The sequence below is a fragment of the Aegilops tauschii genome, chromosome 1 (assembly GCF_002575655.3).
Source record: "Aegilops tauschii subsp. strangulata cultivar AL8/78 chromosome 1, Aet v6.0, whole genome shotgun sequence".
In the NCBI taxonomy this organism is placed as follows: domain Eukaryota; kingdom Viridiplantae; phylum Streptophyta; class Magnoliopsida; order Poales; family Poaceae; genus Aegilops; species Aegilops tauschii.
Window position 1 is genome coordinate 33,677,633 of NC_053035.3, and position 18,657 is coordinate 33,696,289.

General features: G+C 50.8%; 43 non-coding genes and 1 pseudogene across 43 annotated transcripts; all 44 read left to right on the forward strand.

The window, feature by feature from the left end:
• The first annotated feature begins 516 nt into the window (after nucleotides 1–516).
• LOC141039353 (5S ribosomal RNA) lies at nucleotides 517–635 on the forward strand. The gene has a single exon (XR_012200282.1). It is a non-coding gene; the product is annotated as a 5S ribosomal RNA (ribosomal RNA).
• A 351-nt stretch (nucleotides 636–986) lies between these two features.
• Nucleotides 987–1,105, forward strand: LOC141039630 (5S ribosomal RNA). The gene has a single exon (XR_012200560.1). It is a non-coding gene; the product is annotated as a 5S ribosomal RNA (ribosomal RNA).
• A 302-nt stretch (nucleotides 1,106–1,407) lies between these two features.
• LOC141039854 (5S ribosomal RNA) lies at nucleotides 1,408–1,526 on the forward strand. Its single transcript, XR_012200787.1, has one exon. It is a non-coding gene; the product is annotated as a 5S ribosomal RNA (ribosomal RNA).
• A 302-nt stretch (nucleotides 1,527–1,828) lies between these two features.
• Nucleotides 1,829–1,947, forward strand: LOC141039840 (5S ribosomal RNA). Its single transcript, XR_012200773.1, has one exon. It is a non-coding gene; the product is annotated as a 5S ribosomal RNA (ribosomal RNA).
• Nucleotides 1,948–2,248: 301 nt separating this feature from the next.
• On the forward strand, nucleotides 2,249–2,367 carry LOC141039861 (5S ribosomal RNA). Its single transcript, XR_012200794.1, has one exon. It is a non-coding gene; the product is annotated as a 5S ribosomal RNA (ribosomal RNA).
• Nucleotides 2,368–2,670: 303 nt separating this feature from the next.
• On the forward strand, nucleotides 2,671–2,789 carry LOC141039355 (5S ribosomal RNA). The gene has a single exon (XR_012200284.1). It is a non-coding gene; the product is annotated as a 5S ribosomal RNA (ribosomal RNA).
• Nucleotides 2,790–3,085: 296 nt separating this feature from the next.
• LOC141039715 (5S ribosomal RNA) lies at nucleotides 3,086–3,204 on the forward strand. Its single transcript, XR_012200647.1, has one exon. It is a non-coding gene; the product is annotated as a 5S ribosomal RNA (ribosomal RNA).
• Nucleotides 3,205–3,506: 302 nt separating this feature from the next.
• LOC141040025 (5S ribosomal RNA) lies at nucleotides 3,507–3,625 on the forward strand. Its single transcript, XR_012200956.1, has one exon. It is a non-coding gene; the product is annotated as a 5S ribosomal RNA (ribosomal RNA).
• A 302-nt stretch (nucleotides 3,626–3,927) lies between these two features.
• Nucleotides 3,928–4,040, forward strand: LOC141040135 (5S ribosomal RNA; annotated as a pseudogene).
• A 302-nt stretch (nucleotides 4,041–4,342) lies between these two features.
• Nucleotides 4,343–4,461, forward strand: LOC141040011 (5S ribosomal RNA). The gene has a single exon (XR_012200943.1). It is a non-coding gene; the product is annotated as a 5S ribosomal RNA (ribosomal RNA).
• Nucleotides 4,462–4,762: 301 nt separating this feature from the next.
• LOC141039845 (5S ribosomal RNA) lies at nucleotides 4,763–4,881 on the forward strand. Its single transcript, XR_012200778.1, has one exon. It is a non-coding gene; the product is annotated as a 5S ribosomal RNA (ribosomal RNA).
• Nucleotides 4,882–5,180: 299 nt separating this feature from the next.
• LOC141040050 (5S ribosomal RNA) lies at nucleotides 5,181–5,298 on the forward strand. The gene has a single exon (XR_012200981.1). It is a non-coding gene; the product is annotated as a 5S ribosomal RNA (ribosomal RNA).
• Nucleotides 5,299–5,601: 303 nt separating this feature from the next.
• Nucleotides 5,602–5,720, forward strand: LOC141040528 (5S ribosomal RNA). The gene has a single exon (XR_012201431.1). It is a non-coding gene; the product is annotated as a 5S ribosomal RNA (ribosomal RNA).
• Nucleotides 5,721–5,997: 277 nt separating this feature from the next.
• LOC141039957 (5S ribosomal RNA) lies at nucleotides 5,998–6,116 on the forward strand. The gene has a single exon (XR_012200890.1). It is a non-coding gene; the product is annotated as a 5S ribosomal RNA (ribosomal RNA).
• A 301-nt stretch (nucleotides 6,117–6,417) lies between these two features.
• LOC141039472 (5S ribosomal RNA) lies at nucleotides 6,418–6,536 on the forward strand. The gene has a single exon (XR_012200401.1). It is a non-coding gene; the product is annotated as a 5S ribosomal RNA (ribosomal RNA).
• Nucleotides 6,537–6,819: 283 nt separating this feature from the next.
• Nucleotides 6,820–6,938, forward strand: LOC141039812 (5S ribosomal RNA). Its single transcript, XR_012200745.1, has one exon. It is a non-coding gene; the product is annotated as a 5S ribosomal RNA (ribosomal RNA).
• Nucleotides 6,939–7,223: 285 nt separating this feature from the next.
• Nucleotides 7,224–7,342, forward strand: LOC141039790 (5S ribosomal RNA). The gene has a single exon (XR_012200723.1). It is a non-coding gene; the product is annotated as a 5S ribosomal RNA (ribosomal RNA).
• A 302-nt stretch (nucleotides 7,343–7,644) lies between these two features.
• On the forward strand, nucleotides 7,645–7,763 carry LOC141040384 (5S ribosomal RNA). The gene has a single exon (XR_012201287.1). It is a non-coding gene; the product is annotated as a 5S ribosomal RNA (ribosomal RNA).
• A 296-nt stretch (nucleotides 7,764–8,059) lies between these two features.
• On the forward strand, nucleotides 8,060–8,178 carry LOC141039574 (5S ribosomal RNA). The gene has a single exon (XR_012200503.1). It is a non-coding gene; the product is annotated as a 5S ribosomal RNA (ribosomal RNA).
• Nucleotides 8,179–8,480: 302 nt separating this feature from the next.
• On the forward strand, nucleotides 8,481–8,599 carry LOC141039746 (5S ribosomal RNA). The gene has a single exon (XR_012200676.1). It is a non-coding gene; the product is annotated as a 5S ribosomal RNA (ribosomal RNA).
• A 302-nt stretch (nucleotides 8,600–8,901) lies between these two features.
• Nucleotides 8,902–9,020, forward strand: LOC141040385 (5S ribosomal RNA). The gene has a single exon (XR_012201288.1). It is a non-coding gene; the product is annotated as a 5S ribosomal RNA (ribosomal RNA).
• A 302-nt stretch (nucleotides 9,021–9,322) lies between these two features.
• Nucleotides 9,323–9,441, forward strand: LOC141040441 (5S ribosomal RNA). Its single transcript, XR_012201344.1, has one exon. It is a non-coding gene; the product is annotated as a 5S ribosomal RNA (ribosomal RNA).
• A 302-nt stretch (nucleotides 9,442–9,743) lies between these two features.
• LOC141039601 (5S ribosomal RNA) lies at nucleotides 9,744–9,862 on the forward strand. Its single transcript, XR_012200531.1, has one exon. It is a non-coding gene; the product is annotated as a 5S ribosomal RNA (ribosomal RNA).
• Nucleotides 9,863–10,163: 301 nt separating this feature from the next.
• On the forward strand, nucleotides 10,164–10,282 carry LOC141039440 (5S ribosomal RNA). Its single transcript, XR_012200369.1, has one exon. It is a non-coding gene; the product is annotated as a 5S ribosomal RNA (ribosomal RNA).
• A 302-nt stretch (nucleotides 10,283–10,584) lies between these two features.
• LOC141040027 (5S ribosomal RNA) lies at nucleotides 10,585–10,703 on the forward strand. Its single transcript, XR_012200958.1, has one exon. It is a non-coding gene; the product is annotated as a 5S ribosomal RNA (ribosomal RNA).
• Nucleotides 10,704–11,005: 302 nt separating this feature from the next.
• On the forward strand, nucleotides 11,006–11,124 carry LOC141039911 (5S ribosomal RNA). The gene has a single exon (XR_012200844.1). It is a non-coding gene; the product is annotated as a 5S ribosomal RNA (ribosomal RNA).
• Nucleotides 11,125–11,426: 302 nt separating this feature from the next.
• On the forward strand, nucleotides 11,427–11,545 carry LOC141039598 (5S ribosomal RNA). Its single transcript, XR_012200528.1, has one exon. It is a non-coding gene; the product is annotated as a 5S ribosomal RNA (ribosomal RNA).
• A 301-nt stretch (nucleotides 11,546–11,846) lies between these two features.
• Nucleotides 11,847–11,965, forward strand: LOC141040387 (5S ribosomal RNA). Its single transcript, XR_012201290.1, has one exon. It is a non-coding gene; the product is annotated as a 5S ribosomal RNA (ribosomal RNA).
• A 302-nt stretch (nucleotides 11,966–12,267) lies between these two features.
• On the forward strand, nucleotides 12,268–12,386 carry LOC141039552 (5S ribosomal RNA). Its single transcript, XR_012200481.1, has one exon. It is a non-coding gene; the product is annotated as a 5S ribosomal RNA (ribosomal RNA).
• Nucleotides 12,387–12,688: 302 nt separating this feature from the next.
• Nucleotides 12,689–12,807, forward strand: LOC141040029 (5S ribosomal RNA). Its single transcript, XR_012200960.1, has one exon. It is a non-coding gene; the product is annotated as a 5S ribosomal RNA (ribosomal RNA).
• A 301-nt stretch (nucleotides 12,808–13,108) lies between these two features.
• LOC141040388 (5S ribosomal RNA) lies at nucleotides 13,109–13,227 on the forward strand. The gene has a single exon (XR_012201291.1). It is a non-coding gene; the product is annotated as a 5S ribosomal RNA (ribosomal RNA).
• Nucleotides 13,228–13,529: 302 nt separating this feature from the next.
• On the forward strand, nucleotides 13,530–13,648 carry LOC141039553 (5S ribosomal RNA). Its single transcript, XR_012200482.1, has one exon. It is a non-coding gene; the product is annotated as a 5S ribosomal RNA (ribosomal RNA).
• Nucleotides 13,649–13,950: 302 nt separating this feature from the next.
• Nucleotides 13,951–14,069, forward strand: LOC141040030 (5S ribosomal RNA). The gene has a single exon (XR_012200961.1). It is a non-coding gene; the product is annotated as a 5S ribosomal RNA (ribosomal RNA).
• Nucleotides 14,070–14,371: 302 nt separating this feature from the next.
• On the forward strand, nucleotides 14,372–14,490 carry LOC141039595 (5S ribosomal RNA). Its single transcript, XR_012200525.1, has one exon. It is a non-coding gene; the product is annotated as a 5S ribosomal RNA (ribosomal RNA).
• Nucleotides 14,491–14,790: 300 nt separating this feature from the next.
• On the forward strand, nucleotides 14,791–14,909 carry LOC141039872 (5S ribosomal RNA). Its single transcript, XR_012200805.1, has one exon. It is a non-coding gene; the product is annotated as a 5S ribosomal RNA (ribosomal RNA).
• Nucleotides 14,910–15,211: 302 nt separating this feature from the next.
• On the forward strand, nucleotides 15,212–15,329 carry LOC141039946 (5S ribosomal RNA). The gene has a single exon (XR_012200879.1). It is a non-coding gene; the product is annotated as a 5S ribosomal RNA (ribosomal RNA).
• A 301-nt stretch (nucleotides 15,330–15,630) lies between these two features.
• Nucleotides 15,631–15,749, forward strand: LOC141040547 (5S ribosomal RNA). Its single transcript, XR_012201450.1, has one exon. It is a non-coding gene; the product is annotated as a 5S ribosomal RNA (ribosomal RNA).
• A 302-nt stretch (nucleotides 15,750–16,051) lies between these two features.
• Nucleotides 16,052–16,170, forward strand: LOC141040529 (5S ribosomal RNA). The gene has a single exon (XR_012201432.1). It is a non-coding gene; the product is annotated as a 5S ribosomal RNA (ribosomal RNA).
• A 277-nt stretch (nucleotides 16,171–16,447) lies between these two features.
• On the forward strand, nucleotides 16,448–16,566 carry LOC141040520 (5S ribosomal RNA). The gene has a single exon (XR_012201423.1). It is a non-coding gene; the product is annotated as a 5S ribosomal RNA (ribosomal RNA).
• Nucleotides 16,567–16,862: 296 nt separating this feature from the next.
• On the forward strand, nucleotides 16,863–16,981 carry LOC141039551 (5S ribosomal RNA). Its single transcript, XR_012200480.1, has one exon. It is a non-coding gene; the product is annotated as a 5S ribosomal RNA (ribosomal RNA).
• Nucleotides 16,982–17,264: 283 nt separating this feature from the next.
• Nucleotides 17,265–17,383, forward strand: LOC141039778 (5S ribosomal RNA). The gene has a single exon (XR_012200711.1). It is a non-coding gene; the product is annotated as a 5S ribosomal RNA (ribosomal RNA).
• Nucleotides 17,384–17,668: 285 nt separating this feature from the next.
• Nucleotides 17,669–17,787, forward strand: LOC141039791 (5S ribosomal RNA). Its single transcript, XR_012200724.1, has one exon. It is a non-coding gene; the product is annotated as a 5S ribosomal RNA (ribosomal RNA).
• Nucleotides 17,788–18,089: 302 nt separating this feature from the next.
• Nucleotides 18,090–18,208, forward strand: LOC141040521 (5S ribosomal RNA). The gene has a single exon (XR_012201424.1). It is a non-coding gene; the product is annotated as a 5S ribosomal RNA (ribosomal RNA).
• A 296-nt stretch (nucleotides 18,209–18,504) lies between these two features.
• On the forward strand, nucleotides 18,505–18,623 carry LOC141039501 (5S ribosomal RNA). The gene has a single exon (XR_012200430.1). It is a non-coding gene; the product is annotated as a 5S ribosomal RNA (ribosomal RNA).
• The last annotated feature ends 34 nt before the right edge of the window (nucleotides 18,624–18,657 follow it).

Below are 18,657 nucleotides of genomic sequence, written 5' to 3' on the forward strand. Positions count from 1 at the left end.
GTTGAAACCATGGTAAATAGGCACTGGTGCGGTTGAACCGTGGTAAAACTCGTCTCCGTAGTTGAGCGGGAGCGGCCAAAGGAATGTGCAATCGTGTGTGTAGTGGAGCTGGGAGGGGCAAGCATAAGGGACGAAGACGGGGGTAACATGTCGGATGCGATCATACCAGCACTAAAGCACCGGTGACCTCCTGGGAAGTCCTCGTGTTGCATTCCCTTTTTAATTTTTTTGCGCCGCGTGCAAAACGAAACGCACGAGCGCGACATATGTTTAGCACGTTTTATTATTTTGCACCTTTACGGTAAGTTTTAGCTCGCTGCTCATTATTCACGCGTCTAGCGGCGGCAAGCGTGTTCTGAAAGGGGTTGAAACCATGGTAAATAGGCACTGGTGCGGTTGAACCGTGGTAAAACTCGTCTCCGTAGTTGAGCGGGAGCGGCCAAAGGAATGTGCAATCGTGTGTGTAGTGGAGCTGGGAGGGGCAAGCATAAGGGACGAAGACGGGGGTAACATGTCGGATGCGATCATACCAGCACTAAAGCACCGGATCCCATCAGAACTCCGAAGTTAAGCGTGCTTGGGTGAGAGTAGTACTAGGATGGGTGACCTCCTGGGAAGTCCTCGTGTTGCATTCCCTTTTAATTTTTTTTGCGCCGCGTGCAAAACAAAACGCACGTGCATTCCCTTTTTAATTTTTTTTGCGTCGCGTGCAAAACAAATCGCACGTGCGCGACATATGTTTAGCACGTTTTATTATTTTGCACGTTTACGGTAAGTTTTAGCTCGCTGCTCATCATTCACGCGTCTAGCGGCGGCAAGCGTGTTCTGAAAGGGGTCGAAACCATGGTAAATAGGCACTGGTGCGGTTGAACCGTGGTAAAACTCGTCTCCGTAGTTGAGCGGGAGCGGCCAAAGAAATGTGCAATCGTGTGTGTAGTGGAGCTGGGATGGGCAAGCATAAGGGACGAAGACGGGGGTAACATGTTGGATGCGATCATACCAGCACTAAAGCACCGGATCCCATCAGAACTTCGAAGTTAAGCATGCTTGGGCGAGAGTAGTACTAGGATGGGTGACCTCCTGGGAAGTCCTCGTGTTGCATTCCCTTTTTAGTTTTTTTTGCGCCGCGTGCAAAACAAAACACACGTGCGCGACATATGTTTAGCACGTTTTATTATTTTGCACGTTTACGGTAAGTTTTAGCTCGCTGCTCATCATTCACGCGTCTAGCGGCGGCAAGTGTGTTCTGAAAGGGGTCGAAACCATGGTCAGTAGGCACTGGTGCGGTTGAACCGTGGTAAAACTCGTCTCCGTAGTGGAGCGGGAGCGGCCAAAGGAATGTGCAATCGTGTGTGTAGTGGAGCTGGGAGGGGCAAGCATAAGGGACGAAGACGGGGGTAACAAGTCGGATGCGATCATACCAGCACTAAAGCACCGGATCCCATCAGAACTCCGAAGTTAAGCGTGGTTGGGTGAGAGTAGTACTAGGATGGGTGACCTCCTGGGAAGTCCCCGTGTTGCATTCCCTTTTTAATTTTTTTTGCGCCGCGTGCAAAACAAAACGCACGTGCACGACATATGTTTAGCACGTTTTATTATTTTGCACGTTTACGGTAAGTTTGAGCTCGCTGCTCATTATTCACGCGTCTAGCGGCGGCAAGCGTGTTCTGAAAGGGGTCGAAACCATGGTAAATAGGCACTGGTGCGGTTGAACCGTGGTAAAACTCGTCTCCGTAGTTGAGCGGGAGCGACCAAAGGAATGTGCAATCGTGTGTGTAGTGGAGCTGGGAGGGGCAAGCATAAGGGACGAAGACGGGGGTAACATGTTGGATGCGATCATACCAGCACTAAAGCACCGTATCCCATCAGAACTCCGAAGTTAAGCGTGCTTGGGTGAGAGTAGTACTAGGATGGGTGACCTCCTGGGAAGTCCTCGTGTTGCATTCCCTTTTTTTTTTTTTTGCGCCGCGTGCAAAACAAAACACACGTGCGCGACATATGTTTAGCACGTTTTATTATTTTGCACGTTTACGGTAAGTTTTAGCTCGCTGCTCATCATTCACGCGTCTAGCGGCGGCAAGCGTGTTCTGAAAGGGGTCGAAACCATGGTAAATAGACACTGGTGCGGTTGAACCGTGGTAAAACTCGTCTCCGTAGTGGAGCGGGAGCGGCCAAAGGAATGTGCAATCGTGTGTGTAGTGGAGCTGGGAGGGGCAAGCATAAGGGACGAAGACGGGGGTAACATGTCGGATGTGATCATACCAGCACTAAAGCACCGGATCCCATCAGAACTCCGAAGTTAAGCGTGCTTGGGCGAGATTAGTACTAGGATAGGTGACCTCCTCGGAAGTCCCCGTGTTGCATTCCCTTTTTAAATTTTTTTTGCGCCGCGTGCAAAACAAAACGCACGTGCGTGACATATGTTTAGCACGTTTTATTATTTTGCACGTTTACGGTAAGTTTGAGCTCGCTGCTCATCATTCACGCGTGTAGCGGCGGCAAGCATGTTCTGAAAGGGGTCGAAACCATGGTAAATAGGCACTGGTGCGGTTGAGCCGTGGTAAAACTCGTCTCCGTAGTTGAGCGGGAGCGGCCAAAGGAATGTGCAATCGTGTGTGTAGTGGAGCTGGGAGGGGCAAGCATAAGGGACGAAGTCGGGGGTAACATGTTGGATGCGATAATACCAGCACTAAAGCACCGGATCCCATTAGAACTCCGAAGTTAAGCGTGCTTGGGCGAGAGTAGTACTAGGATGGGTGACCTCCTGGGAAGTCCTCGTGTTGCATTCCCTTTTTAATTTTTTTGCGCCGCGTGCAAAACAAAACGCCGCGACATATGTTTAGCACGTTTTATTATTTTGCACGTTTACGGTAAATTTTAGCTCGCTGCTCATTATTCACGCGTCTAGCGGCGGCAAGCGTGTTCTGACATGGGTCGAAACCATGGTAAATAGGCACTGGTGCGGTTGAACCGTGGTAAAACTCGTCTCCGTAGTTGAGCGGGAGCGGCCAAAGGAATGTGCAATCGTGTGTGTAGTGGAGCTGGGAGGGGCAAGCATAAGGGACGAAGACGGGGGTAACATGTCGGATGCGATCATACCAACACTAAAGCACCGGATCCCATCAGAACTCCGAAGTAAAGCGTGCTTGGGCGAGAGTAGTACTAGGATGGGTGACCTCCTGGGAAGTCCCCGTGTTGCATTCCCTTTTTAATTTTTTTTGCGCCGCGTGCAAAACAAAACGCACGTGCGCGACATATGTTTAGCACGTTTTATTATTTTGCACGTTTACGGTAAGTTTGAGATCGTTGCTCATCATTCACGCGTCTAGCGGCGGCAAGCGTGTTCTGAAAGGGGTTGAAACCATGGTAAATAGGCACTGGTGCGGTTGAACCGTGGTAAAACTCGTCTCCGTAGTTGAGCGGGAGCGGCCAAAGGAATGTGCAATCGTGTGTGTAGTGGAGCTGGGAGGGGCAAGCATAAGGGACGAAGACTGGGGTAACATGTTGGATGTGATCATACCAGCACTAAAGCACCGGACCCCAGCAGAACTCCGAAGTTAAGCGTGCTTGGGCGAGAATAGTACTAGGATGGATGACCTCCTGGGAAGTCCTCGTGTTGCATTCCCTTTTTAATTTTTTTTGCGCCGCGTGCAAAACAAAACGCACGTCCGCGACATATGTTTAGCACGTTTTATTATTTTGCACGTTTACGGTAAGTTTTAGCTCGCTGCTCATTATTCACGCGTCTAGCGGCGGCAAGCGTGCTCTGAAAGGGGTCGAAACCATGGTAAATAGGCACTGGTGCGGTTGAACCGTGGTAAAACTCGTCTCCGTAGTTGAGCGGGAGCGGCCAAATGAATGTGCAATCGTGTGTGTAGTGGAGCTGGGAGGGGCAAGCATAAGGGACGAAGACGGGGGTAACATGTCGGATGCGATCATTCCAGCACTAAAGCACCGGATCCCATCAGAACTCTGAAGTTGCTTGGGCGAGAGTAGTACTAGGATGGGTGACCTCCTGGGAAGTCCTCGTGTTGCATTCCCTTTTTAATTTTTTTTGCGCCGCGTGCAAAACAAAACGCACGTGCGCGACATATGTTTAGCACGTTTTATTATTTTGCACGTTTACGGTAAGTTTGAGCTCGCTGCTCATCATTCACGCGTCTAGCGGCGGCAAGCGTGTTCTGAAAGGGGTCGAAACCATGGTAATTAGGCACTGGTGCGGTTGAACCGTGGTAAAACTCGTCTCCGTAGTGGAGCGGGAGCGGCCAAAGGAATGTGCAATCGTGTGTGTAGTGGAGCTGGGAGGGGCAAGCATAAGGGACGAAGACGGGGGTAACATGTCGGATGCGATCATACCAGCACTAAAGCACCGGCTCCCATCAGAACTCCGAAGTTAACCGTGCATGGGCGAGAGTAGTACTAGGATGGGTGACCTCCTGGGAAGTCCTCGTGTTGTATTCCCTTTTTAATTTTTTTTGCGCCGCATGCAAACAAAACGCACGTGCGCGACATATGTTTAGCACGTTTTATTATTTTGCACGTTTACGGTAAGTTTTAGCTCGCTGCTCATCATTCACGCGTCTACCGGCGGCAAGCGTGTTCTGAAAGGGGTCGAAACCATGGTAAATAGGCACTGGTGCGGTTGAACCGTGGTAAAACTCGTCTCCGTAGTTGAGCGGGAGCGGCCAAAGGAATGTGCAATCGTGTGTGTAGTGGAGCTGGGAGGGGCAAGCATAAGGGACGAAGACGGGGGTAACATGTCGGATGCGATCATACCAGCACTAAAGCACCGGATCCCATCAGAACTCTGAAGGTAATCGTGCTTGGGCGAGAGTAGTACTAGGATGGGTGACCTCTTGGGAAGTCCTCGTGTTGCATTCCCTTTTTATTTATTTTTTGTGCCGCGTGCAAAACAAAACGCACGTGCGCGACATATGTTTAGCACGTTTTATTATTTTGCACGTTTACGGTAAGTTTTAGCTCGCTGCTCATCATTCACGCGTCTAGCGGCGGCGTGTTCTGAAAGGGGTCGAAATCATGGTAAATAGGCACTGGTGCGGTTGAACCGTGGTAAAACTCGTCTCCGTAGTTGAGCGGGAGCGGCCAAAGGAATGTGCAATCGTGTGTGTAGTGGAGCTGGGAGGGGCAAGCATAAGGGACGAAGACGGGGGTAACATGTCGGATGCGATCATACCAGCACTAAAGCACCGGGTCCCATCAGAACTCCGAAGTTAATGTGCTTGGGCGAGAGTAGTATTAGGATGGGTGACCTCCTGGGAAGTCCTCGTGTTGCATTCCCTTTTTAATTATTTTTTGCGCCGCGTGCAAAACAAAACGCACGTGCGCGACATATGTTTAGCACGTTTTATTATTTTGCACGTTTACGGTAAGTTTTAGCTCGCTGCTCATCATTCACGCGTCTAGCGGCGGCAAGCGTGTTCTGAAAGGGGTCGAAACGATGGTAAATAGGCACTGGTGCGGTTGAACCGTGGTAAAACTCGTCTCCGTAGTGGAGCGGGAGCGGCCAAAGGAATGTGCAATCGTGTGTGTAGTGGAGCTGGGAGGGGCAAGCATAAGGGACGAAGACGGGGGTAACATGTCGGATGTGATCATACCAGCACTAAAGCACCGGATCCCATCAGAACTCCGAAGTTAAGCGTGCTTGGGCGAGAGTAGTACTAGGATGGGTGACCTCCTGGGAAGTCCCCGTGTTGCATTCCTTTTTTTTTGCGCCGCGTGCAAAACAAAACGCACGTGCGCGACATATGTATAACACGTTTTATTATTTTGCACGTTTACGGTAAGTTTGAGCTCGCTGCTCATCATTCACGCGTCTAGCGGCGGCAAGCGTGTTCTGAAAAGGGGTCGAAACCATGGTAAATAGGCACTAGTGCGGTTGAACCGTGGTAAAACTCGTCTCCGTAGTTGAGCGGGAGCGGCCAAAGGAATGGAGCTGGGAGGGGCAAGCATAAGGGACGAAGACGGGGGTAACATGTCGGATGCGATCATACCAGCACTAAAGCACCGGATCCCATCAAAACTCCGAAGTTATGCGTGCTTGGGCGAGAGTTGTACTAGGATGGGTGACCTCCTGGGAAGTCCTCGTGTTGCATTCCCTTTTTATTTTTTTTGCCCCGCGTGCAAAACAAAACGCACGTGCGCGGCATATGTTTAGCACGTTTTATTATTGTGCACGTTTACGGTAAGTTTTAGCTCGCAGCTCATCATTCACGCGTCTAGCGCCGGCAAGCGTGTTCTGAAAGGGGTCGAAACCATGGTAAATAGGCACTGGTGCGGTTGAACCGTGGTAAAACTCGTCTCCGTACTTGAGCGGGAGCGGCCAGAGGAATGTGCAATCGTGTGTGTAGTGGAGCTGGGAGGGGCAAGCATAAGGGACGAAGACGGGGGTAACATGTCGGATGCGATCATACCAGCACTAAAGCACCGGATCCCATCAGAACTCCGAAGTTAAGCGTGCTTGGCCGAGAGTAGTACTAGGATGGGTGACCTCCTGGGAAGTCCTCGTGTTGCATTCCGTTTTTAATTTTTTTTGCGCCGCGTGCAAAACAAAACGCACGTGCGCAACATATGTTTAGCACGTTTTATTATTTTGCACGTTTACGGTAAGTTTTAGCTCGCTGCTCATCATTCACGCGTCTAGCGGCGGCAAGCGTGTTCTGAAAGGGGTCGAAACCATGGTAAATAGGCACTGGTGCGGTTGAACCGTGGTAAAACTCGTCTCCGTAGTTGAGCGGGAGCGGCCAAAGGAATGGAGCTGGGAGGGGCAAGCATAAGGGACGAAGACGGGGGTAACATGTCGGATGCGATCATACCAGCACTAAAGCACCGGATCCCACCAGAACTCCGAAGTTGAGCGTGCTTGGGCGAGAGTAGTACTAGGATGGGTGACCCCCTGGGAAGTCCTCGTGTTGCATTCCCTTTTTAATTTTTTTTGCGCCGCGTGCAAAACAAAACGCACGTGCGCGACATATGTTTAGCACGTTTACGGTAAGTTTTAGCTCGCTGCTCATTATTCACGCGTCTAGCGGCGGCAAGCGTGTTCTGAAAGTGGTCGAAACCATGGTAAATAGGCACTGGTGCGGTTGAACCGTGGTAAAACTCGTCTCCTGAGTTGAGTGGGAGCGGACAAAGGAAAGTGCAATCGTGTGTGTAGTGGAGCTGGGAGGGGCAAGCATAAGGGACGAAGACAGGGGTAACATGTCGGATGCGATCATACCAGCACTAAAGCACCGGATCCCATCAGAACTCCGAAGTTAAGCGTGCTTGGGCGAGATTAGTACTAGGATAGGTGACCTCCTCGGAAGTCCCCGTGTTGCATTCCCTTTTTAATTTTTTTTGCGCCGCGTGCAAAACAAAACGCACGTGCGCGACATATGTTTAGCACGTTTTATTATTTTGCACGTTTACGGTAAGTTTGAGCTCGCTGCTCATCATTCACGCGTGTAGCGGCGGCAAGCAGGTTCTGAAAGGGGTCGAAACCATGGTAAATAGGCACTGGTGCGGTTGAGCCGTGGTAAAACTCGTCTCCGTAGTTGAGCGGGAGCGGCCAAAGGAATGTGCAATCGTGTGTGTAGTGGAGCTGGGAGGGGCAAGCATAAGGGACGAAGACGGGAGTAACATGTTGGATGCGATCATACCAGCACTAAAGCACCGGATCCCATCAGAACTCCGAAGTTAAGCGTGCTTGGGCGAGAGTAGTACTAGGATGGGTGACCTCCTGGGAAGTCCTCGTGTTGCATTCCCTTTTTAATTTTTTTGCGCCGCGTGCAAAACATAACGCCGCGACATATGTTTAGCACGTTTTATTATTTTGCACGTTTACGGTAAGTTTTTGCTCGCTGCTCATTATTCACGCGTCTAGCGGCGGCAAGCGTGATCTGAAAGGGGTCGAAACCATGGTAAGTAGGCACTGGTGCGGTTGAACCGTGGTAAAACTCGTCTCCGTAGTGGAGCGGGAGCGGCCAAAGGAATGTGCAATCGTGTGTTTAGTGGAGCTGGGAGGGGCAAGCATAAGGGACGAAGACGGGGGTAACATGTCAGATGCGATCATACCAGCACTAAAGCACCGGATCCCATCAGAACTCCGAAGTTAAGCGTGCTTGGGTGAGAGTAGTACTAGGATGGGTGACCTCCTGGGAAGTCCTCGTGTTGCATTCCCTTTTTAATTTTTTTTGCGTCGCGTGCAAAACAAAACGCACGTGCGCGACATATGTTTAGCACGTTTTATTATTTTGCACGTTTACGGTAAGTTTTAGCTCGCTGCTCACCATTCACGCGTCTAGCGGCGGCAAGCGTGTTCTGACATGGGTCGAAACCATGGTAAATAGGCACTGGTGCGGTTGAACCGTGGTAAAACTCGTCTCCGTAGTTGAGCGGGAGCGGCCAAAGGAATGTGCAATCGTGTGTGTAGTGGAGCTGGGAGGGGCAAGCATAAGGGACGAAGACGGGGGTAACATGTCGGATGCGATCATACCAACACTAAAGCACCGGATCCCATCTGAACTCCGAAGTAAAGCGTGCTTGGGCGAGAGTAGTACTAGGATGGGTGACCTCCTGGGAAGTCCCCGTGTTGCATTCCCTTTTTAATTTTTTTTGCGCCGCGTGCAAAACAAAACGCACGTGCGCGACATATGTTTAGCACGTTTTATTATTTTGCACGTTTACGGTAAGTTTGAGATCGCTGCTCATCATTCACGCGTCTAGCGGCGGCAAGCGTGTTCTGAAAGGGGTCGAAACCATGGTAAATAGGCACTGGTGCGGTTGAACCGTGGTAAAACTCGTCTCCGTAGTTGAGCGGGAGCGGCCAAAGTAATGTGTAATCGTGTGTGTAGTGGAGCTGGGAGGGGCAAGCATAAGGGACGAAGACGGGGGTAACATGTTGGATGCGATCATACCAGCACTAAAGCACCGGATCCCATCAGAACTCCGAAGTTAAGCGTGCTTGGGCGAGAGTAGTACTAGGATGGGTGACCTCCTGGGAAGTCCTCGTGTTGCATTCCCTTTTTAATTTGTTTTGCACCGCGTGCAAAACAAAACGCACGAGCGCGACGTATGTTTAGCACGTTTTATTATTTTGCACGTTTACGGTAAGTTTTAGCTCGCTGCTCATTATTCACGCGTCTAGCGGCGGCAAGCGTGTTCTGAAAGGGGTCGAAACCATGGTAAATAGGCACTGGTGCGGTTGAACCGTGGTAAAACTCGTCTCCGTAGTTGAGCGGGAGCGGCCAAAGGAATGTGCAATCGTGTGTGTAGTGGAGCTGGGAGGGGCAAGCATAAGGGACGAAGACGGGGGTAACATGTCGGATGCGATCATACCAGCACTAAAGCACCGGATCCCATCAGAACTCCGAAGTTAAGCGTGCTTGGGCGAGAATAGTACTAGGATGGGTGACCTCCTGGGAAGTCCTCGTGTTGCATTCCCTTTTTAATTTTTTTTGCGCCGCGTGCAAAACAAAACGCACGTGCGCGACATATGTTTAGCACGTTTTATTATTTTGCACGTTTACGGTAAGTTTTAGCTCGCTGCTCATTATTCACGCGTCTAGCGGCGGCAAGCGTGCTCTGAAAGGGATCGAAACCATGGTAAATAGGCACTGGTGCGGTTGAACCGTGGTAAAACTCGTCTCCGTAGTTGAGCGGGAGCGGCCAAAGGAATGTGCAATCGTGTGTGTAGTGGAGCTGGGAGGGGCAAGCATAAGGGACGAAGACGGGGGTAACATGTCGGATGCGATCATACCAGCACTAAAGCACCGTATCCCATCAGAACTCCGAAGTTAAGCGTGCTTGGGCGAGAGTAGTACTAGGATGGGTGACCTCCTGGGAAGTCCTCGTGTTGCATTCCCTTTTTATTTTTTTTGCGCCGCGTGCAAAACAAAACGCACGTGCGCGACATATGTTTAGCACGTTTTATTATTTTGCACGTTTACGGTAAGTTTTAGCTCGCTGCTCATTATTCACGCGTCTAGCGGCGGCAAGCGTGCTCTGAAAGGGGTCGAAACCATGGTAAATAGGCACTGGTGCGGTTGAACCGTGGTAAAACTCGTCTCCGTAGTTGAGCGGGAGCGGCCAAAGGAATGTGCAATCGTGTGTATAGTGGAGCTGGGAGGGGCAAGCATAAGGGACGAAGACGGGGGTAACATGTTGGATGCGATCATACCAGCACTAAAGCACCGGATCCCATCAGAACTCCTAAGTTAAGCGTGCTTGGGCGAGAGTAGTACTAGGATGGGTGACCTCCTGGGAAGTTCTCGTGTTGCATTCCCTTTTTAATTTTTTTTGCGCCGCGTGCAAAACAAAACGCACGTGCGCGACATATGTTTAGCTCGTTTTATTATTTTGCACGTTTACGGTAAGTTTTAGCTCGCTGCTCACTATTCACGCGTCTAGCGGCGGCAAGCGTGTTCTGAAAGGGGTCGAAACCATGGTAAGTAGGCACTGGTGCGGTTGAACCGTGGTAAAACTCGTCTCCGTAGTGGAGCGGGAGCGGCCAAAGGAATGTGCAATCGTGTGTGTAGTGGAGCTGGGAGGGGCAAGCATAAGGGACGAAGACGGGGGTAACATGTCGGATGCGATCATACCAGCACTAAAGCACCGGCTCCCATCAGAACTCCGAAGTTAACCGTGCATGGGCGAGAGTAGTACTAGGATGGGTGACCTCCTGGGAAATCCTCGTGTTGTATTCCCTTTTTAATTTTTTTTGCGCCGCATGCAAAACAAAACGCACGTGCGCGACATATGTTTAGCACGTTTTATTATTTTGCACGTTTACGGTAAGTTTGAGCTCGCTGCTCATCATTCACGCGTGTAGCGGCGGCAAGCATGTTCTGAAAGGGGTCGAAACCATGGTAAATAGGCACTGGTGCGGTTGAACCGTGGTAAAACTCGTCTCCGTAGTTGAGCGGGAGCGGCCAAAGGAATGTGCAATCGTGTGTGTAGTGGAGCTGGGAGGGGCAAGCATAAGGGACGAAGACGGGGGTAACATGTTGGATGCGATCATACCAGCACTAAAGCACCGGATCCTAGCAGAACTCCGAAGTTAAGTGTGCTTGGGCGAGAATAGTACTAGGATGGGTGACCTCCTGGGAAGTCCTCGTGTTGCATTCCCTTTTTAATTTTTTTTGCGCCGCGTGCAAAACAAAACGCACGGGCGCGACATATGTTTACCACATTTTATTATTTTGCACGTTTACGGTAAGTTTTAGCTCGCTGCTCATTATTCACGCGTCTAGCGGCGGCAAGCGTGTTCTGAAAGGGGTCGAAACCATGGTAAATAGGCACTGGTGCGGTTGAACCGTGGTAAAACTCGTCTCCGTAGTTGAGCGGGAGCGGCCAAAGGAATGTGCAATCGTGTGTGTAGTGGAGCTGGGAGGGGCAAGCATAAGGGACAAAGACGGGGGTAACATGTCGGATGCGATCATAGCAGCACTAAAGCACCGGATCCCATCAGAACTCCGAAGTTAAGCGTGCTTGGGCGAGAATAGTACTAGGATGGGTGACCTCCTGGGAAGTCCTCGTGTTGCATTCCCTTTTTAATTTTTTTTGCGCCGCGTGCAAAACAAAACGCACGTGCGCGACATATGTTTAGCACGTTTTATTATTTTGCACGTTTACGGTAAGTTTTAGCTCGCTGCTCATTATTCACGCGTCTAGCGGCGGCAAGCGTGCTCTGAAAGGGGTCGAAACCATGGTAAATAGGCACTGGTGCGGTTGAACCGTGGTAAAACTCGTCTCCGTAGTTGAGCGGGAGCGGCCAAAGGAATGTGCAATCGTGTGTGTAGTGGAGCTGGAGGGGCAAGCATAAGGGACGAAGACGGGGGTAACATGTCGGATGCGATCATACCAGCACTAAAGCACCGGATCCCATCAGAACTCCGAAGTTAAGCGTGCTTGGGCGAGAGTAGTACTAGGATGGGTGACCTCCTGGGAAGTCCTCGTGTTGCATTCCCTTTTTATTTTTTTTTGCGCCGCGTGCAAAACAAAACGCACGTGCGCGACATATGTTTAGCACGTTTTATTATTTTGCACGTTTACGGTAAGTTTTAGCTCGCTGCTCATTATTCACGCGTCTAGCGGCGGCAAGCGTGCTCTGAAAGGGGTCGAAACCATGGTAAATAGGCACTGGTGCGGTTGAACCGTGGTAAAACTCGTCTCCGTAGTTGAGCGGGAGCGGCCAAAGGAATGTGCAATCGTGTGTGTAGTGGAGCTGGGAGGGGCAAGCATAAGGGACGAAGACGGGGGTAACATGTTGGATGCGATCTTACCAGCACTAAAGCACCGGATCCCATCAGAACTTCGAAGTTAAGCGTGCTTGGGCGAGAGTAGTACTAGGATGGGTGACCTCCTGGGAAGTTCTCGTGTTGCATTCCCTTTTTAATTTTTTTTGCGCCGCGTGCAAAACAAAACGCACGTGCGCGACATATGTTTAGCTCGTTTTATTATTTTGCACGTTTACGGTAAGTTTTAGCTCGCTGCTCATTATTCACGCGTCTAGCGACGGCAAGCGTGTTCTGAAAGGGGTCGAAACCATGGTAAGTAGGCACTGGTGCGGTTGAACCGTGGTAAAACTCGTCTCCGTAGTGGAGCGGGAGCGGCCAAAGGAATGTGCAATCGTGTGTGTAGTGGAGCTGGGAGGGGCAAGCATAAGGGACGAAGACGGGGGTAACATGTCGGATGCGATCATACCAGCACTAAAGCACCGGCTCCCATCAGAACTCCGAAGTTAACCGTGCATGGGCGAGAGTAGTACTAGGATGGGTGACCTCCTGGGAAATCCTCGTGTTGTATTCCCTTTTTAATTTTTTTTGCGCCGCATGCAAAACAAAACGCACGTGCGCGACATATGTTTAGCACGTTTTATTATTTTGCACGTTTACGGTAAGTTTTAGCTCGCTGCTCATTATTCACGCGTCTAGCGGCGGCAAGCGTGCTCTGAAAGGGGTCGAAACCATGGTAAATAGGCACTGGTGCGGTTGAACCGTGGTAAAACTCGTCTCCGTAGTTGAGCGGGAGCGGCCAAAGGAATGTGCAATCGTGTGTGTAGTGGAGCTGGAGGGGCAAGCATAAGGGACGAAGACGGGGGTAACATGTCGGATGCGATCATACCAGCACTAAAGCACCGGATCCCATCAGAACTCCGAAGTTAAGCGTGCTTGGGCGAGAGTAGTACTAGGATGGGTGACCTCCTGGGAAGTCCTCGTGTTGCATTCCCTTTTTATTTTTTTTTGCGCCGCGTGCAAAACAAAACGCACGTGCGCGACATATGTTTAGCACGTTTTATTATTTTGCACGTTTACGGTAAGTTTTAGCTCGCTGCTCATTATTCACGCGTCTAGCGGCGGCAAGCGTGCTCTGAAAGGGGTCGAAACCATGGTAAATAGGCACTGGTGCGGTTGAACCGTGGTAAAACTCGTCTCCGTAGTTGAGCGGGAGCGGCCAAAGGAATGTGCAATCGTGTGTGTAGTGGAGCTGGGAGGGGCAAGCATAAGGGACGAAGACGGGGGTAACATGTTGGATGCGATCTTACCAGCACTAAAGCACCGGATCCCATCAGAACTTCGAAGTTAAGCGTGCTTGGGCGAGAGTAGTACTAGGATGGGTGACCTCCTGGGAAGTTCTCGTGTTGCATTCCCTTTTTAATTTTTTTTGCGCCGCGTGCAAAACAAAACGCACGTGCGCGACATATGTTTAGCTCGTTTTATTATTTTGCACGTTTACGGTAAGTTTTAGCTCGCTGCTCATTATTCACGCGTCTAGCGACGGCAAGCGTGTTCTGAAAGGGGTCGAAACCATGGTAAGTAGGCACTGGTGCGGTTGAACCGTGGTAAAACTCGTCTCCGTAGTGGAGCGGGAGCGGCCAAAGGAATGTGCAATCGTGTGTGTAGTGGAGCTGGGAGGGGCAAGCATAAGGGACGAAGACGGGGGTAACATGTCGGATGCGATCATACCAGCACTAAAGCACCGGCTCCCATCAGAACTCCGAAGTTAACCGTGCATGGGCGAGAGTAGTACTAGGATGGGTGACCTCCTGGGAAATCCTCGTGTTGTATTCCCTTTTTAATTTTTTTTGCGCCGCATGCAAAACAAAACGCACGTGCGCGACATATGTTTAGCACGTTTTATTATTTTGCACGTTTACGGTAAGTTTTAGCTCGCTGCTCATCATTCACGCGTCTAGCGGCGGCAAGCGTGTTCTGAAAGGGGTCGAAACCATGGTAAGTAGGCACTGGTGCGGTTGAACCGTGGTAAAACTCGTCTCCGTAGTTGAGCGGGAGCGGCCAAAGGAATGTGCAATCGTGTGTGTAGTGGAGCTGGGAGGGGCAAGCATAAGGGACGAAGACGGGGGTAACATGTCGGTTGCGATCATACCAGCACTAAAGCACCGGATCCCATCAGAACTCCGAAGTTAAGCGTGCTTGGGCGAGAGTAGTACTAGGATGGATGACCTCTTGGGAAGTCCTCGTGTTGCATTCCTTTTTATTTTTTTTGTGCCGCGTGCAAAACAAAACGCACGTGCGCGACATATATTTAGCACGTTTTATTATTTTGCACGTTTACGGTAAGTTTTAGCTCGGTGCTCATCATTCACGCGTCTAGCGGCGGCAAGCGTGTTCTGAAAGGGGTCGAAACCATGGTAAATAGGCACTGGTGCGGTTGAACCGTGGTAAAACTCGTCTCCGTAGTTGAGCGGGAGCGGCCAAAGGAATGTGCAATCGTGTGTGTAGTGGAGCTGGGAGGGGCAAGCATAAGGGACGAAGACGGGGGTAACATGTCGGATGCGATCATACCAGCACTAAAGCACCGGCTCCCATCAGAACTCCGAAGTTAACCGTGCATGGGCGAGAGTAGTACTAGGATGGGTGACCTCCTGGGAAGTCCTCGTGTTGCATTCCGTTTTTATTTTTTTTTGTGCCGTGTGCAAAACAAAACGCACGTGCGCGACATATGTTTAGCACGTTTTATTATTTTGCACGTTTACGGTAAGTTTTAGCTCGCTGCTCATCATTCACGCGTCTAGCGGCGGCAAGCGTGTTCTGAAAGGGGTCGAAACCATGGTAAATAGGCACTGGTGCGGTTGAACCGTGGTAAAACTCGTCTCCGTAGTTGAGCGGGAGCGGCCAAAGGAATGTGCAATCGTGTGTGTAGTGGAGCTGGGAGGGGCAAGCATAAGGGACGAAGACGGGGGTAACATGTCGGATGCGATCATACCAGCACTAAAGCACCGGGTCCCATCAGAACTCCGAAGTTAATGTGCTTGGGCGAGAGTAGTACTAGGATGGGTGACCTCCTGGGAAGTCCTCGTGTTGCATTCCCTTTTTAATTTTTTTGCGCCGCGTGCAAAACAAAACGCACGTGCGCGACATATGTTTAGCACGTTTTATTATTTTGCACGTTTACGGTAAGTTTTAGCTCGCTGCTCATCATTCACGCGTCTAGCGGCAGCAAGCGTGTTCTGAAAGGGGTCGAAACCATGGTAAATAGGCACTGGTGCGGTTGAACCGTGGTAAAACTCGTCTCCGTAGTTGAGCGGCAGTGGCCAAAGGAATGTGCAATCGTGTGTGTAGTGGAGCTGGGAGGGGCAAGCATAAGGGACGAAGACGGGGGTAACATGTCGGATGCGATCATACCAGCACTAAAGCACCGGATCCCATCAGAACTCTGAAGTTAAGCGTGCTTGGGCGAGAGTAGTACTAGGATGGGTGACCTCCTGGGAAGTCCTCGTGTTGCATTCCCTTTTTAATTTTTTTTGCGCCGCGTGCAAAACAAAACGCACGTGCGCGACATATGTTTAGCACGTTTAATTATTTTGCACGTTTACGGTAAGTTTTAGCTCGCTGCTCATCATTCACGCGTCTAGCGGCGGCAAGCGTGTTCTGAAAGGGGTCGAAACGATGGTAAATAGGCACTGGTGCGGTTGAACCGTGGTAAAACTCGTCTCCGTAGTGGAGCGGGAGCGGCCAAAGGAATGTGCAATCGTGTGTGTAGTGGAGCTGGGAGGGGCAAGCATAAGGGACGAAGACGGGGGTAACATGTCGGATGTGATCATACCAGCACTAAAGCACCGGATCCCATCAGAACTCCGAAGTTAAGCGTGCTTGGGCGAGAGTAGTACTAGGATGGGTGACCTCCTGGGAAGTCCCCGTGTTGCATTCCTTTTTTTTTGCGCCGCGTGCAAAACAAAACGCACGTGCGCGACATATGTTTAGCACGTTTTATTATTTTGCACGTTTACGGTAAGTTTGAGCTCGCTGCTCATCATTCACGCGTCTAGCGGCGGCAAGCGTGTTCTGAAAAGGGGTCGAAACCATGGTAAATAGGCACTAGTGCGGTTGATCCGTGGTAAAACTCGTCTCTGTAGATGAGCGGGAGCGGCCAAAGGAATGGAGCTGGGAGGGGCAAGCATAAGGGACGAAGACGGGGGTAACATGTCGGATGCGATCATACCAGCACTAAAGCACCGGATCCCATCAGAACTCCGAAGTTAAGCGTGCTTGGGCGAGAGTTGTACTAGGATGGGTGACCTCCTGGGAAGTCCTCGTGTTGCATTCCCTTTTTTTTTGCCCCGCGTGCAAAACAAAACGCACGTGCGCGGCATATGTTTAGCACGTTTTATTATTGTGCACGTTTACGGTAAGTTTTAGCTCGCTGCTCATCATTCACGCGTCTAGCGCCGGCAAGCGTGTTCTGAAAGGGGTCGAAACCATGGTAAATAGGCACTGGTGCGGTTGAACCGTGGTAAAACTCGTCTCCGTAGTTGAGCAGGAGCGGCCAGAGGAATGTGCAATCGTGTGTGTAGTGGAGCTGGGAGGGGCAAGCATAAGGGACGAAGACGGGGGTAACATGTCGGATGCGATCATACCAGCACTAAAGCACCGGATCCCATCAGAACTCCGAAGTTAAGCGTGATTGGGCGAGAGTAGTACTAGGATGGGTGACCTCCTGGGAAGTCCTCGTGTTGCATTCCGTTTTTTATTTTTTTTGCGCCGCGTGCAAAACAAAACGCACGTGCGCGACATATGTTTAGCACGTTTTATTATTTTGCACGTTTACGGTAAGTTTTAGCTCGCTGCTCATCATTCACGCGTCTAGCGGCGGCAAGCGTGTTCTGAAAGGGGTCGAAACCATGGTAAATAGGCACTGGTGCGGTTGAACCGTGGTAAAACTCGTCTCCGTAGTTGAGCGGGAGCGGCCAAAGGAATGGAGCTGGGAGGGGCAAGCATAAGGGACGAAGACGGCGGTAACATGTCGGATGCGATCATACCAGCACTAAAGCACCGGATCCCACCAGAACTCCGAAGTTGAGCGTGCTTGGGCGAGAGTAGTACTAGGATGGGTGACCTCCTGGGAAGTCCTCGTGTTGCATTCCCTTTTTAATTTTTTTTGCGCCGCGTGCAAAACAAAACGCACGTGCGCGACATATGTTTAGCACGTTTACGGTAAGTTTTAGCTCGCTGCTCATTATTCACGCGTCTAGCGGCGGCAAGCGTGTTCTGAAAGGGGTCGAAACCATGGTAAATAGGCACTGGTGCGGTTGAACCGTGGTAAAACTCGTCTCCGTAGTTGAGCGGGAGCGGCCAAAGGAATGTGCAATCGTGTGTGTAGTGGAGCTGGGAGGGGCAAGCATAAGGGACGAAGACGGGGGTAACATGTCGGATGCGATCATACCAGCACTAAAGCACCGGATCCCATCAGAACTCCGAAGTTAAGCGTGCTTGGGCGAGATTAGTACTAGGATAGGTGACCTCCTCGGAAGTCCCCGTGTTGCATTCCCTTTTTAATTTTTTTTGCGCCGCGTGCAAAACAAAACGCACGTGCGCGACATATGTTTAGCACGTTTTATTATTTTGCACGTTTACGGTAAGTTTGAGCTCGCTGCTCATCATTCACGCGTGTAGCGGCGGCAAGCATGTTCTGAAAGGGGTCGAAACCATGGTAAATAGGCACTGGTGCGGTTGAGCCGTGGTAAAACTCGTCTCCGTAGTTGAGCGGGAGCGGCCAAAGGAATGTGCAATCGTGTGTGTAGTGGAGCTGGGAGGGGCAAGCATAAGGGACGAAGACGGGGGTAACATGTTGGATGCGATCATACCAGCACTAAAGCACCGGATCCCATCAGAACTCCGAAGTAAAGCGTGCTTGGGCGAGAGTAGTACTAGGATGGGTGACCTCCTGGGAAGTCCTCGTGTTGCATTCCCTTTTTAATTTTTTTGCGCCGCGTGCAAAACAAAACGCCGCGACATATGTTTAGCACGTTTTATTATTTTGCACGTTTACGGTAAGTTTTAGCTCGCTGCTCATTATTCACGCGTCTAGCGGTGGCAAGCGTGTTCTGAAAGGGGTCGAAACCATGGTAAGTAGGCACTGGTGCGGTTGAACCGTGGTAAAACTCGTCTCCGTAGTGGAGCGGGAGCGGCCAAAGGAATGTGGAATCGTGTGTTTAGTGGAGCTGGGAGGGGCAAGCATAAGGGACGAAGACGGGGGTAACATGTCGGATGCGATCATACCAGCACTAAAGCACCGGATCCCATCAGAACTCCGAAGTTAAGTGTGCTTGGGTGAGAGTAGTACTAGGATGGGTGACCTCCTGGGAAGTCCTCGTGTTGCATTCCCTTTTTAATTTATTTTGCGTCGCGTGCAAAACAA